Source organism: Balaenoptera physalus, assembly GCF_965194825.1.
Source record: "Balaenoptera physalus genome assembly, chromosome: 1".
Classification (NCBI taxonomy): Eukaryota; Metazoa; Chordata; class Mammalia; order Artiodactyla; family Balaenopteridae; genus Balaenoptera; species Balaenoptera physalus.
Window position 1 is genome coordinate 16,572,097 of NC_138882.1, and position 16,860 is coordinate 16,588,956.

Sequence of the window (16,860 nt, forward strand, 5' to 3'; positions counted from 1 at the left end):
ATCAATTGATTGATTTACATTAGTAGCTAGAGAAAGAGCGCCATAGTATCATTGCATGTAAGGTTACATAAAATATTCCCAAATAGTGGCAATGGGTTCATCGTGTTGCTTCCTTTATGTCTAGAAAGAAATTGAACATTTCTCTGATGATTTTTAGAAATGTTAATATTATGATGGCATTTTAGATGCTGGAGAGTTATTCTATGTATTCTCCTTTGGAATTCCATAATCTTACTTTAGTTATTGCTTGGATATGGCTTTGCTTTAGTGCCAGGAGGAAAAACACAAAAGAAAACACATTACCTTTAAGAAATTTAAATCACTTAACCTTATTTCCAGGCTGACCAATAAGTTGGATTCCAGTTCTTCCCAACTGTTAGGTTTTCTAATTCAACAGACTTGTTTATCTTCTCTTCTAGAATGTTAGAGCCACCAGGTTTCTGGTGGGAATGTAAGCTGTCTTTACAGGATTCAAGGCATTAGACTAAAACAAAATTTTCAGGGAAATCTGAAACTTCTACTGGCTACTGGCCTATGATTTTATATATAGTGCAAAAAAGCATTAAAATAATATTCACAACTTTTGCTACTGATCAACTGTCTTCCATTACAATGAAAGACAAGTCTACTTCATATGCACCTTTTACAACACACACCTGGCTGGAGCCCATGGAGATAAGTTTCCAACTATAAGATGTTTCTCTTGTTTATCTCTTTTTTCGATAAAACCATACGCACATCTAACAAGGGAGCAGAGTCCAGAAAAGTTGGAAAATGACATTTGTCCCTCTTCCCACCCCCCGCATTCCTCAAGAACTGTCGTTTTAGGGAATAATGCCCAATGTCTTGTCAAGTGCCTCTCTCTGTTTTAAGCTTCTTCTCCTTTTTACATTTATTATTATTATTATTTTTTTATTTTTCACAAAGCCTGGATCGGAGAGGGTGTGAACTACTGAATGAGAAAATCTTAGGCACAGATCCTACAGGGAACAGCTTTTGAAACTCTCCAACATACTAAGTCATAATTGGGTTTTAATGCATAAAAAGGCTGAGTAATTTAAATGTTTAGAAACGAAAACAGTCTTTCCTAGAGTTTATGAAGTGCTAAGCCTATTTCTTTAATGATTAACTGTTATTCATCCTTTCAAACACGAGCATCTTAGAGCATATGCTCTGGAGAAGGAAGGGATGCTGAAGACACACGCCGAATTACCGAACTAGTGTCTCACTGCGACGGACTTGTGGCACATTTTTGTGAAGTTGGGGAAGTAACAAACCATGAACCCTGCTGAGATGGGTGTCTACCTGCCCTGCCTTACGAAATGAAGAATAAATGTTTTAATATTCAATATCAATATCAATATTTAATATTCAATATTAATATCAATATCAGATATTCAATATCTGTCTGCATGTGGTTCTGCATGATTGTACTTGGTCAGGAAGGAGGTCAGTGGCCTGTAGAATGTGCCACTGAGGTCTGTTCTTTTTTTGTTTGTTTGTTTGTTTGTTTTTTGACTGCATTGGGTCTTCGTTGCTGCACGTGGGCTTTCTTTAGTTGTGGCGAGCAGGGGCTACTCATCGTTGTAGTGCACAGGCTTCTCATTGTGGTGGCTTCTCTTGTTGCGGAGCATGGGCTCTAGGCACACGGGCTTCAGTAGTTGTGGCATGTGGGCTCAGTAGTTGTGGCTCACGGGCTCTAGAGCACAGGCTCAGTAGTTATGGCACACAGGCTTAGTTGCTCCATGGCATGTGGGATCTTCCCGGACCAGGGACTGAACCCATGTCCCCTGCATTGGCAGGCAGATTCTTAACCACTGCGCCACCAGGGAAGTCCCCAGAGTCTGTTCTTGATAACTTGATACATCCGCCTCTCTTTGTCAACAGGTTCTGACCCCACACCATGACAATTATGAGAGTAACGGGCAGAAAACGTGGGCATTGTTATCTCTCCATGTCAGTTCTGAAAGCGCTGGGCCCAGAGACAAATCCTTGTAGTACATTCTTCCTGCCCCTTCAGGCAAGGTTTGGAGGGCGAAATCTCTGGCCTGAGCCTCAGAACAGTACGTGGGACTGAGCGCCATCACTACTGCTTCTATATCTCGGTATGGCTTAGATGTTCTCCTTGTAAAAAGAAAACAGTAAAATGTGGACAATAGTACCCATGTTGGGGGGTTGTCAGCGTCCAATAGGATAATGCAGGCAAAGATATATTGTAAGGAGCTCTACAAATTCCCTCTAATGTTTTTCAGCGGGTAATCAGACCTCTGAATTTTTTAGTGACATTTCAGAGACTCCAAGAAGGAAGGGACAGCCTCAAAATCTGGGATGGTGGATCCTAAGCTACATTTAATGTAAAAGACAAATAAGCTAATAAATGCGTTTGGTTCCTACTGATGCTGGAAGTGTGCATAGTGGGTAGTGCTAAGCAACCCTGGATTCAAATCCAGTCTCTGCCACCGAACAGCCGTATGACTTCAGCAATGTGGCTTACACTCTACGAAGCATTTCAGAAGGAGAAGGACTTAAAGTAACAGGACTCCTCGGCATCAGCATCTTAACAAGGACTCTCTGGAAATGTAATGATACGTTATCATCAGCCCAGTACTGAAAGGGTACGTAGTCTAGGCAGATAGGCCTCCCAACTACATCCTAAGTCCTCAGATTTAAGCTGGATCCATTAGCCCCTCTGTGGCAAAACCTTCCCAGCCAATGAAGCCAACCCCCTGTCTGAGTTGAAGTGTCAATCAATGTCGATTCTATAGCATCCAGTTGGGAATATAAACTCCCACTCAAGTTTCTTACATTTCCCTTGCTAACAAAACTAGGGGAACAGCAAGATTTACCTAAATATTCTCATATGCTGAGGTGTAAAGGGAGGACAGGTGGAGTGAATTTGAATTTAAGCTCAGTTCTAATGACAAGGTGCCCAAGTCACCCGGATCCCAGGAAATGTGAAAGGAAAACACAAACACAAGCTTAGAGACAGACAGACAGTGTGCAATCAGTAAGGGTACGCACACTGGCTAAGGGTACGATTCTAATACAATACATTTATCTGGACTTGTAAACAAATAGTACCCTGAAATGTAGTATCAGAATCAAAAGTACAGTGTGGACTTATGCGTGCTGGCACACCTTCTGACCTTGAGTTTTAAGTACTAGCTGTGTGATCTGGGCTTACCGGCCACATCGAGTACAGTTTACCCCCTGGCTCAGAAGTCAAGAGAGGTGATAAGCAGAGGTTAGTGATAATAATGCTATTATACTATTAGAACATTATTGGATATCATGTGAAAATTGTTTTATAAACATTTCCCGATTTAATTTCATCCTTATACTAATAAGCCTTTGGGTTTTATATTACTGATCCCATTTTACGAAGTAGGAAACTGAAGGTAAGAGGCCTAATGTTGCTGAAGCCAAGGGCCTTGTTCTTAATTTTAGTCCATACTCACATAAATTCAAGTTTCAGATTGGATCCCAGAGTCTTTAGTAGAATGACACTGTCATTGCTTCTGATTCTCAGAAAGGAACTTGAAACTGTTCCTCCAAAATTTTCCATGCTTTGGTTCCAAAAGGGCTTGGAAAGTTCTGCTATCATCAACTGACCAAGTAGATACTTTAGAGTCTGCAATCACGCAGAATTTTCATGGGAGTTCCTCTCTCGTTCCCAGCTATACCAGAAGGAGAGTGATCCTGACTGATCTCTCACAGACACTGACATTGCAGTACTGACTGCTTCAAAACTGAAAGAAAAATAGATCTCAGATTTACAGGTTGTGACCATAGAAAAAGCCTGGAAGAATTATTTATCTTAAATGATAACAGTGTATAGCTCTGTATATTAATGGAATGGTGGTGATTTTCATTTTCTCCTTTAGATTTGTCTGTATTCTTAAAATATTTTACAACAGACATGCTTTACTTTGTTACTGAAAAAATATGTTGAGAATAACATGGTGATATACTGGTCTGATGATTTTATTTAAAACAATGTCTCTAAAATATTCTCTCTTACAGTACAGTCATCTTATCTTGTTCTGGATTTTAAAACTTATTAAAATGTTATCAGGGGACTTCCCTGGTGGCGCAGTGGTTAAGACTCCGTGCTCCCAATGCAGGGGGCCCAGTTTCGATCCCTGGTCAGGGAACTAGATCCCACGTGCAGGCTGCAACTAAAAGTTTGCATGCCACAACTAAGGAGCGGGAGAGCCGCAACTAAGGAGTCTGCGAGATGCAACTAGGGAGCCCGCCTGCCACAACTAAAACCTGGTGCAACCAAATAAATAAATAAATGAATAATTTTTAAAAATGTGATCAGTAGTTATACTGTACAGATCTTCCTTGATTTTACAATGAGTTTACATCCCAATAAATAAGTTGAAAATATTGTTAACTCGAAAATGCATTTAATACACCTAACCTACCAAACATCATGGATGGCTTAGCCTACCTTAAACGTGCTTACATTAGCCTACAGTTGGGCAAAATCATTTAACACAAAGCCAATTTCATAATAAAATGTTGAATATCTCATGTAATGTATTGTAAACTGTACTGAAAGTGAAAAACAGAATGGTTGTCTGGGTCCAGAATGGTTATCACATGTTCACCCATGTGATCGTATGGCTGACTGGCAGTTGCAATGCCCAGCGTCATCAGAGAGCACTGCCCGCACATCACTACCCCAGGAAAGGATCAAAATTCAAAATCTGAAGCACAGTTTCTACTGAATGAGTATCGCTTTTACCCCATGGTGAAGTCGAGATACTATAAGTCAAACCATCTTAAGTCAGGGACTGTCTGCATTTATTCAATGCCCTCTGGCTTGCCCTCTAGCATCTGACAGTAACTGAGAGAAGCTCTGATAAAACCCTAGCTCTGTCCCTCTCTACCTGCATGACCTGGAGTAATTTAACCTCTCCATTTCCTCACCTATAAAACAGGAATAATAACACCTATCTCGTTGCATTGAGGTGACGTTTCTTAAAATTCTCTAGGCTTCCATAATTTTTCTTCCCTCATGATAAATATAGAAGTTATTTCATATAACTCATTTGACACTTAGACTTTCTTCACTTGACTTTATATGTATGATCCTATTTCACCAACTGGCCAAATGAATAAATGAATGAAAGCGTATCCAACTGTGTACACAGGGTTGGATGTGTGGAGTGTATGAAAGGACACCCATCATCAAGTAGGATCTAATAGCTCCATATAAATAACTACAGTACCAGTCCAATGCTAAGGGAAATTGGCAAAGTGTATGGTTAATTCCAAAGAGAACCAGAAGCCAGAAAGACTTCAGGTATAAGGCGGTATTTGAATAGGGCCTTGAAAGATGAGCAGACTCTCATAGGCTGGAAATTGGGGACATGATGAAGAAAAATTAAGAACTTTCTAATTCTCTTTACATCTCTTGCTCTTAGTAGTGTGCTTACACAGATCATTTTTCACTGTTTGGTGGTTCACTGTTCTCTGCTTAAAACATAATCCTTTCCTGGGTGAAATTAGCAATGACCAAATATCTCACATGCTCAAGAAAGAACCAGAGCTTAAATTTGGGGGCTGTTTCCCAGAGGGAGGAGAGCTGGTCTGGAAACTGAGATCTTCAGAGCCCTCTTAGCTACGAAGAAAATGGATTCCTGTGACACATGACAGCAGTGCACTTACAAAGCCAACTTTTGATACATGTTCTGCAAATTTAAGGATTGAAAGCCGTTGTGTTTTTGTTTGCTCTCGTGTTTTCACAGAAGGAAGGTATGCAGAGGCAAACAGAGACCACATCATCTAACCTATATTTCCACATCTGCCAGGCGGGGATGCTAAATAGTACCTACATCAGAGGGTTATCACCTGAAGTGCATAGCAATAGTAAAAGCTTCATAAATGTTTAAAACAAAGGCAAATAAAAATCACAGTATTAGAACACACACCCTCTTAACAAAATTATCCAGTTTTTCTTGGGGGCGCACACACACGCGCGCACGCACACACACACATATCAAGCTCTTTTCCTTAATATTTTAGAGCTTGCTTGTTGTCTCTACATGTGTTAGAATTTGTATTTTCTAAAGGTAGAAAACCTAGCCACAAGGCATTAACCCCAAAAAGACAACTGGTCATAAAAAAAAGTTATTTAAAATTTTTTTTCATGTCTAATTAACAGATGAAACCAAAGGCTATATTTCAGTGACCAGGAACTTCCTGACTGTGTTTTCAGTGATGCTGGATCCCATATGTGAAGAACGATGTCCTTTCACCAGTGGCACATCTTTTAGCCCGTCATCTTAGTCTACATTGTTTTTATAACAGTTGATTGTGGTACATAGCTCAGTTAACATTTGTCAATTCACTAGTATCTCAAAGCTCTATGCTTAGGGATACAAATGCAGTGTTAAGGGTCATCTTGGGGAATATGACCAGAGAAGGGGCTCAGATCCTGTGAAAGATAGGAAAAACAATGGGATATAGGGACATAGGTATATGCTTAAATGACACTTGTTTCACTCTTTTATTTTAGAAGAAGATGAAGCTATCTCAGTAAATGTGCTTTGCATTGACAGAATGGCTGTGGAATTCAATGTACAATCAACAGCCTCTTGGTATTATTAACCTGCAAAGTTTATTCTTTCTCCAATAGTATAACCATTTCTCAAAGAGCCCCAGAGCTCCTGCCACGCTGAAGGGTGTCTCTGAACATATATGCAAACGTGAGAAGAAATCGCTGAGGATGGAGGGGTTAGGCTGCTGTTCATTATCATCATCATCATCATCATCACCATCATCATCATCACCATCATCATCATCATCACCATCAACACCATCATCATCATCACCATCACCATCATCACCATCATCATCATCATCATCATCATCATCATCACCATCATCATCATCATCATCATCACCATCACCATCATCACCATCATCATCATCATCACCATCATCATCACCATCATCATCATCATCACCATCATCACCATCATCATCATCACCATCATCATCATAACAGGACCATTGACTGGCCACTAACCAGACACTGCACTAAATTCTTTCAGAGATGTTTTCATTTAATTCCTTAGAGCTACACTATTCCCATTTTACTGGTGAGGAAAATGAGACATAACAAGGTCAAGTAACAAGTTTAAGAAGCTCAGAACTAATAAGCAAGGAAGTCAGGATTCCTCCAAAACGCCTGGTTCTTAACCATTCTACTTCACAGCCTTCTCACCTTTGAGAGGATTTACGGGATGAAGCAGTGGCTAAAATAGCAGCCAGCTCCATAACGGCACGCCCTGTGGCATCAGCAAAGGCCTCAAAAAGGCCATGTTTTGAAATGAAAGCCTCCACGTGCCCACAGCAAACACACCGACACACGCACGCTCGGGAATTTTATTCGCATTTTCTCCTCGCTGAAACTCTGAACGCCGCACGACAATGTATTCATCGCCAGGTGCCATTAGGGCCCGACTCACTTCAAGTGTCACCAATTCCGGGCACATTAATAACATAGTTAACATGAAGGGTTTAGAGCCTCCCCATCGGTGACAAATATGACTCAGCCAAATTTCCTGACCACCAAGGCCACGGAGGGACAATTTGGTAGATTTCATCAACAGTTCTAATTATGTTCCTGTCAAGTGGAGAACGAAGTAATCCATAACTGGGGGGGGAGGGGGGGTGTGCTCGCAAACAGTGGCACAGAAGAGCAATTTATGCCCCAGACACGGGGCCCTTTCTGTAGTTGCTATGCACAATGCTTGACTAACTAAGTGGGTTCAAAAAGGAATTGATTGGGGAAAACACAGCCCTCTCTCGTGGAGAGGCTTGTCAGGCGGAAGCTTATGCGGAGTTAGGAGGAAATGAGTTCTAGGAAGTCTTGTTTATCCAGGCAACCGGCGTTCAGGGCTCTCGGCAGCCTTAGAACTGCAGGTTGTAAGACACAGGATCCTGGCTCCAAGCCTCTCTCGGACTCTTTTCAAACTGCCTGATTTGAGCCGCATCTCTGGAGAGGATTTGCGGGCAGACTTTTTCAAGTGCGACAGGAGGGAAGCTGAAGAGGGTGAACCAATGAGCAGTCGACTTACGGAATAGATTTTTTAAAAATAACAGTTCAGTCTTCAGAGAGCATCATCGTCAGAGATACAGGAATACCGTTAGAAGGAAAAAAAAAAAAAAAGGACCCTTTTACGAAGCTATAAATAATGTGCTAATGGAATGTGCAAAGGAATTGTTAGGAACAGTAAACTGAAACGTCGCAATACCCCCGTGCACGCTCTCCCGCCTCCCACAACGAAACTATGAGACCGATAATTAGAGAAGAGTGGGGGGAGGAGAGAAAGGAAAGGGGTGGGAGGGGAGGCTGGGGGAGGGGACGCATCACGCAATTTTGAGTGATTTTCCACTGCCCTCCATATTGGAATGCAGCTCCTGTTCCCTCCAACTGGGTAATTTTATACATGGCATTCTTATTAACTATTTCAAAGCGGGGAGGGGAGAAGGAGGAGGAGTGATGTGTCTGCTGCCTTTTTTTTTTTTTTCTTTCCAAGAGTTAAGGCTGGTAACGTTAGCAGCTGCTTGGTTATTATTACCTATCAGTTGTTAATTAAAATAAAATGAAGCTTCTTAAACTTCAACACCGTATTGCAAATTATGCAAAAGACACAACTAATTGCATTATTAGCAAAAGTTACATTTAAAAATAGCTCCACATAAAGAACTAAAATTATCTAATCTGAACTTGCCTTTACCAAATGAAGCCTGAGGAGACAGAACTCTGGGGAAAACAAGGGTTTTTCTGCCTCATTCAACAAGGAGAGAGAGAGAAAAAGACTTAAATTTTATTACTAAACAATAACAGAAACAGTAAAGACATTTGAAATTACCTAAGGTAAACTATTAGGTAACAAATTTAGATCATTCTCACCCAGTACACACGTAATTTGGATATAGTTAATTCTGGGTCATGCACAGACAATTTTCCAGGCAATGAATTTAGGAAAACCAGGACTCATTATTATTGCTAAGACCTTCCTGGGTTTTTAAATGTAGGACCTGGTCAGAGATGGGGTAGAAATAAGCCCAATATGATGAGAAAGATATTTGCTATTCAGTGGGCACTTATCTGAGAAATACATATACATATTTTTAAAGTTAGAAGACTGTGATCCACTGTTCTTTTTTCCCAGGTTGCTTCTACCCTTCGCCTGGGGGGTCAGCCGAGAGCTGCCAGTGTCTGCAAATGATTCTTTGTACTTAATTTTGCTACATGGAGACCAAGGTGTACACAGGGCCCTTGGGGCTCTCTCACACTGCATAAGTGGCAATAAACGAACGCAAAACAAGACGGTGCATTCGTCTCTATAAGCAAGAACCAGTGAAATCGCTCATTTGATATCCTTGTGCATTTAATATCATTTTGATTTTCCCCCCTTATTTGTAAAGCTACCACCATCTCTACTCAAGAACAGGGGCTCCTTTAGCAAAAAAGTGAAACACCATACAGAAAAAGAACAATTATGGGGAATTCCTTCTTGCTCAACATTGAAACTCCTAAGCTGAATGGAAAGTTCCTTTCAACTGTTAGTTTTGGCCAGGATCCTACCGTAGGTGGAAAACACAAGCATCATTCTCCTAATCCAGGAGAGAGAGACAAGTTTCCTACTGAAATGTCATCCTGCTTCAGGGTCAAGTATAGAACCCTTTGCATAAACAGCTGGGGCCTGAGGAGCAACTGACAACTCCGGGAATGAAAGCCCACAAGCTGATTTGGTAAAATGGTCATATTAGCTAATACAGTAAATTATCCCATCTGATGGTGTACCCCAACATACCAAAGTCTGGGGAAGACAAGTCTATTTCAGTTCATTATACTTTTTTCTAGTTCCTTCACCGCTATCTTCACTTTCTAATGTAATTTCACTTTTTCCCTGTAGGTCACCCACCATGATTCAAGAGAGGGGTGGCAGGACTGAATGACCGAAAGGCCATCACTGCACTAACACAGAGACAATAGTGTCCACATATTCCTGATTCTTCACCACTTTGCTCTGAAGCCTCACAACTGATTGGCCCAGAATTCTTCACTAACCTCAAGCAATGCCGTGCATAGAGTGAGTGCTCCAAAAACTGACCTTTTGCAGGGAAAGGGGCAGCAACTGAAGGGCAGTGGTGAGGCAGCACCAGATCACAAGGGGTCAAGGAGCAGGTTGTGACGACTCTATGGAGATCCGGTCCCGGAAACATTTTATGAGAAAGTTGATGGTGAAGGAAATGAGAAAAGCCAGGCAGCTATCCGAGCAGTTATCAAGGTGTTGGGAAAGTTGTTTGTTTGCTTTTTTTTCCCCTACAGTAGGAAAGGCATCATTGGAGGTGGAAGAATCCAGCATGTTGGAGAGACTAACTAATGGAGTTGAATCTTAGAAAACATAGCAAGGACCAGGATCAGCTTAGGCAGAAAGACGCTTCTCACCAGAGATGGGAGAGGAGAAAAGCTGCCTGAAGCTCTGATTAACTTGACAATGGAAAAGAGTGGCAAGATGAAGTGAGGGACAACTTCTAGTCTTTTAAAAGAAGTACGGAGCTACCAGTAACAGGAGTCATGTAAAAGGTCAAAGCTCAAAAAATATAAGGCGGTGATACTTACAATATTTAATGAGAGAATGTAGCTAAAGAAATTCTTTGATGTCTTGCAAACAAAATAACTACCTGATTTATTGAAGTTTCTACTTTTTATCCCATTGTTCTAGAATCATGTGGCTTTAGCTCAATTGAGTCACATTGTTTCAAACAGCAGAGTTTTTTAAAAAAATGTGCATTCTCAATTATGTATTTGCCTCCCAAACAAGTGTAATATTCTGGGAGTTCTATGTCCTGCTTATACAGAGTGAAGGAAGCAGCCAATGTTGCTATTTTAACAAAAATCTGGATTGGAATATTAGAAATAAATTTTTATCGCCAGACTGATTTTCAAACCTAACAAAAATAATGAAGGTATCTGGTAAGTTTGTGATAACATGAAACCCCAGCTCAGACGTACTAACAGCAAATCATTTTAGAAACAAAAAACTTCCTCGTCCTGTAGTTTACTTTATTGTGACTATGCCTGTGAACTTTGCATGGCAAGAATCAGTTCTGTTAGTCTCTCCAATAAGTGAACTTGAGGCCAGGGAGAATATAATGGAATAAGAAAATTAGGTTCCGGGCTTCCCTGGTGGCGCAGTGGTTGAGAGTCTGCCTGCTAATGCAGGGGACACGGGTTCGAGCCCTGGTCTGGGAAGATCCCACATGCCAAGGAGCAACTGGGCCCGTGAGCCACAACTACTGAGCCTGCGCATCTGGAGCTTGTGCTCCGCAACGAGAGGCCGCGATAGTGAGAGGCCCGCGCACCGCGATGAAGAGTGGCACCCGCTTGCCGCAACTAGAGAAAGCCCTCGCACAGAAATGAAGACCCAACACAGCCAAAAATAAATAAATAAATAAATAAATAATAAAAATAAAGGAATTCCTTTAAAAAAAAAAAAAAAAAAAAAAAGAAAATTAGGTTCCTCTCTCTCCAGTGAGTTAAAACCCATCAGCAGTAAGTCACTGAATTTAACTGCACATCCCTTATTATTTTATTTTCCTTTTTTACTGTTTTTATTTCTACGATCACAGGCCAAGCAAGCCCATAATCTCCCATCAGGAGCCTGGCACCAGCACAACGGGACAACCAGCCAGGCAGCAGGAAGGCAGGTGGTCTTCCTCCTTGGCCCTTTCTGTTGTATAAAAGGGGCTTGGCATGGAGTGGTTTAACAATGGCCACCAACCATTTCTTATTTTTTCCTGAGCAATCATCAATATCAAAAAAGCCTCAAGGGGTACGGTGGTTCCGTGACACACCGTGGCAGCAGAGTTAGCCCAGCAGGCAAACGTTTTGGCTAATTTGAAATCCTCGTGCAGCCGAATCAAACATGACAAGACGATGGCAAAAAAGAGAGGCTATTATCTCCAATGAGAGCTGGTAGATGGCTGAAGTTGGTTTGAGTGGCAGAGATAGAAGAGGGGGAGAGAAGAGAAATAACTAAGAATGATAATCCCAGATAACACAGGCTGCTAGATACACAGGTACACACATATGCACGCAAACACACACACACACACACACACACACACACACTCAGAGAAGAAAAGGCAAATGCTTCCAAGCTTTAGTGCTGGGCAGATCAAGCAGGAGACCACCTCATAATAAGAAGAAATACCAAATAAACTACTCTATGACAAAGCATTGGTCCAGCCCTCAAGTAAAGATACATTTAACTTTGAAGAGACTTCCCTGGTGGCGCAGTGGTTAAGAATCCTCCTGCCAAGGCAGGGGACATGGGTTCAAGCCCTGGTCCGGGGAGATCCCACATGCCGCGGAGCAACTAAGCCCGTGCGCCGCAACTACTGAGCCTGCGCTCTAGAGCCCGCGAGCCACAACTACTGAGCCCGCATGCCGCAACTACTGAAGCCCACGCACCGGGAGCCTATGCTCCGCAACAAGAGAGGCGACCACAATGAGAAGCCCGCTCACTGCAACAAAGAGTAGCCCCCGGTCGCCACAACTAGAGAAAGCCCGCATGCAGCAACGAAGACCCAACAAAGCCATAAATAAATAAATAAATAAATAAAAACTTTTTAAAAAAGATACATTTTACTTTGAAAACAGTAACCCTTTCCATAGACATCTCTGATTTTTAGAATACTAAAACTGCCATTTCCTGCTTGAATGAATGTGCTGATGTCTAATCACCATTACTGGGGGAATCGGTGATTGAAGACTGGCAAATCCCGGGGTAAGCCAATGACGGGTTTGTGCCTTGGACCCAAAGGTTCCCTCTAGTCACCAGGTGGTCAAGATAATTTGATATTGTGGGCTGAGGAATCATCCTGAGAGGCAACATGAAGCTAAAAAGCAGGCTGATGGGGTCCTCAGCCATGAACTTTGACCGCAGCATTGAGCACGCTGGGCACCAACGAGAGGAAACATGACCTGTGGGATGGGCTGGGAGCTGTCCTTTGTAAGACTCACAATTTTAAAAGTGCTGAGATGAATTTCTGTCTAACAGTTATGGGCGCAGACTTCTTAGAAAGTAGGTTACAAGGTCAGCCGGCTTCCAGAAACTTTACATTGCAGGGATATTTTTTTTTTTTTATATAGGGAGAGTAGACATAGGTGGCATATGGCTAAAAGCCCTACTACAACCCAGGCTTGGGAGATGAGCTTTTTTTAAGTCTGTTTCCCCAAAATTATCTCTTCACTTAACTGTACCTGAGAAGGAATGAAATGAAGACCAAAGCCACTTCTACAGCTAGCTTTTGCTTTTTTTCTATACCCACCGATGAAACACCTTTCTCCTTCCTTGGACCTGCCTCCTATCTGAGCCCCTGAAATCAGATATGGAAAAGAAAGAATGAGCTCATTTCCCATTTATTCATATCATAATTACTCATTGTCATCAGATGAAAATTGGTTCTGATTCCGGTAATGGATGAAAGAAGCAGTGGTATGACATCAACAATTGGTTTGTTTTTCAATCTACAGAACTGCTGTCTTTAGTATATGAAGATCATACCACTAACTAACAATTAGCACATGTATACTGTCATTTTCCTCCCCAGTTTTGATAATGACTTTGAAACCCCGACACCTCCTTTTCCTGATAACACTGCAACTAGAGGCACACGTTGTTAAGACGTTGAATGCATTTTAGAAGAATACTGTGACATTACTAAAAAAGAATGACTGGCCTAGACAGGGATAGAATACATGACTTTGGCCTCAATTCACCGTGCTCTAACCACCTACGTTTACCATAAACAGCACTTCCTTAAGGTTGAAATAATTGGTAAACAGTTATAGTTATCACCAACTGATCCAAAATTGAATGGGTAGCCTCTTTCTTAAAGGGTACTGTGGATCTTTAAATTAAATAGGATGTTTTTCTAATTTCTGGAGAAAGGGCAATAGGAGGAGAAGAAGTAGGGAGGGGAGAGAGAGAGAGAGACGGAGATGGAGATGGGGATGGGGATGGAGATAGAGATAGGGATAGGGATAGAGATAAAGGGAGAGGGAGAGGAAGTGGAAGAAACAGACACTCAGGGTAGACTCCCATCAATGGCCTCCCAGCAGTCCTTTCCCCCTCTTAGGAGTCTAAGAGCGCAGAAACAGTCCTGTCTTCAGGGTAAACATCTCAGTCTTTAACTCAGGGGCTAGCAGTCTGGTCGACCCTGGTTTGCACACTGTGCTTGTCCTGGGGGATTCTAGAGGAATTCAATCAGGAAGGAAAGTGTAGAGGTCCATAACATTGGGCAAAAACAGCTGCCAGCTTCATTTAGGATGGAACTTTAACACGAAGGAACAAGGTCTGGGAGCATTTTGCTGCCCACTTTGGAGAGCAGCTAAAAAGAATGCCTCCTCAGGACAGTGGAAGGACAGGTGGAAACCTGAAACAATTAGACAGGTAGCTTATGGCAGTTTCACTTTATCACACTCACACCTCTTAACTCCCCCCACCCTGCAGGGGCATATGTGCTCATAGCTTGGAATAAAAAACAAAAAGGCAGGGGTCTGGTTCTAACATAAAACCTTTGGGAAACGCACAAGCTAGTTTATCCAGGTTCAGCAAGTAGTGCAAATCTAACTTTTTTTTTTAAATTAATCTTTATATTTTCAAATGAAAAACAAGAAGAAAATATCTGGGCTTAGGATGGTACAGACGATTTTTTACAAAAGGAACGTATTTCTCATATTGAGGTCCAGTTTTCATATCTAGTTTTCATTTTTCAAACTTAAATTAAGAAACCCTCTTAATATAAAATAGATTTTTGGCCATTAAAGAGAATAAAATTAATTTGTCTGGAAGCTCATTGCCAGATTGAACGAAGTAAAGCCAGAAGATATTTTTCTCCACTCTTCATACTGGCAAGAATGACTAAAACAGAACACCCCACAAGCAAAGATCATTCTTGATGTAGGACAGTCTTGCTTAGGAAATTTATGCCATAACCCTATTCACGGGGCCCAGTTCTATGTAAGGTCGTAACTTCCCTTCCCTTTTCTGTCTCAGAGTTGAATTCATATCCTCACACTGCAGCTTAAGAGAACCCTGGTTCATGGTTCAGTTAAGACATCGCTTACAAGGGAGGTCCGGTTCAGGTCCGCGGAGTACCCACCCATCCTGCGCTTGCATGGCGCTCACTGTCAAGGGATCCCGTTAGGAAAGGGCCACGTGGAAGTCTGAAATGAAAGCTGTCGCAAAGGGACACCAGGGCAACTATGGCTGAGATTCTATTTGTCTTCGGAGCATCAGAAGCCAGCAGAGTACTCTGTCACAAATTCCACTTCTCTCTCCAACCCTCAGTATCCTTAAAGCGAGAGGCAGATGGACTTCCTGCCTGGAGATGCAGCACCAACCCAACTGTCACCCAGGACTCCAATTACGTGTATGTGATGCGCTTACAAGATAACCCAGGCAGAGACTAAACTGTCCATTTTACCAGTTGTAAATGGTTTTCATACGAAGACGTGCATCTTTATCTATCCATTGACGAGAAAGCACTACTACTAATCCAAGAAGCAAAGTGCTATGGATTTGACATTGTATTTATCCTGTAAAACTTTGAAGATGTAAAAGCTGGCTGAAGACTGCTTTATTGCCTCACGTGCCAGATGTGAGCTAACATACACAAATGCAAGGGTGGTATTCTTCTTTGACCTGGTGGAATTTCATAAAAACCCACTAAACTGGAATCCAGACTTTATACCTGTGAAATATGCACCATCAAAAAACCATGCTAGTGAACAAATACTAGTAGTGATTCATTCTTCTTTCTTTCTGCCTTGAAAGGAATAAAATTATCTTGTCCTCAACTCATGATGACCAGGCAGTCAAACAGACCACCTCATTGCTTCACAGCTTAAACAAGGATGAAAAGAGGAGACAGATGAGACAGGCTGTTCTCCTGTTTTTAAATTTTTGTTTCCATGCATCTTTTCAACCCTGTCCTAACAAAAGGACCTATTAAGAAATAAAGTTGTGTTTTGTTCTGTTTTTCCTGAGTTTTATGAATCTTTTTTTTTTTCAACAATAACAGGAAAAGCAGGGAGTTTCAAAATTGTGATTTTATTAACGAATGGAAGATCACCTTTTTCAACAGGGCTTTACAAAACATTCCATCAGCGGTGTGAGGCAGGTCGGAGAGACCAACTTTTCCAAGGTATTAAATTAAAAGATGTTGAATTAAGTTAAATGCCCCACACTGAATTGACATTTCCCCTTTTTTAATGCAAGCTAAGATTGATGAAAAATACCACTTATCTACATTAAGGGTCAAAATCTCTAGCAAAAAGAGCTTCTGGTTCAACACGTCAGAGCAGAGTCAGTCTTCCATAATCCAGGGACCAGGACGCGGATCACATTCTGATGATCCAATTAATGGTGGGATACTTTGCAATCATCTAGCAAGCAAGGCCCCTAACAGATTGTGGGGCTGTAACATCAATTTCTTAAGTGCATTTAAAGGATTACAAATGTTAGTCCTGGCTTGAGATTGAAACACCTATTGAGGTGCTCTGAACCACATTACTGTAATTGGGTACCTTAAATTAATGCCATTTCTTCTGATGGGTGAGTTGAATACACTGGAATTAAGAGTTCTTTCAGCGGTATGTCATTTTCCCATTCTTTCTTCCTTTTTTGTTTCCTTGCAACATAAATCCAAATTGAAATAACTCTTTTTAAATCCAGATAGATTTAATTACAGCCCTCAGGAATCCAAATATTGTCCTAATTTTACCTCACACACTGTTTGGGTGCTTTCTCCTTTGGC

At 41.5% G+C, this 16,860-nt stretch overlaps 1 protein-coding gene and 3 long non-coding RNA genes across 7 annotated transcripts in view; 3 read left to right on the top strand and 1 right to left on the bottom strand.

Moving 5' to 3' along the window:
- The window catches only part of LOC309644699, an 887,681-nt gene that overhangs the window by 488,209 nt on the left and 382,612 nt on the right, over positions 1-16,860 (top strand). The gene's annotated exons all lie outside the window — the stretch shown is intronic.
- ESRRG (estrogen related receptor gamma) overlaps positions 1-16,860 on the bottom strand; it is a 619,726-nt gene that overhangs the window by 313,889 nt on the left and 288,977 nt on the right. The window lies entirely within an intron of this gene.
- The window catches only part of LOC309644638, a 110,073-nt gene that overhangs the window by 80,856 nt on the left and 12,357 nt on the right, over positions 1-16,860 (top strand). The gene's annotated exons all lie outside the window — the stretch shown is intronic.
- On the top strand, positions 1,583-11,625 carry LOC309644644. The gene is made up of 3 exons (XR_014254534.1): positions 1,583-9,780; positions 9,945-11,205; positions 11,552-11,625. It is a non-coding gene; the product is annotated as an uncharacterized lncRNA (long non-coding RNA).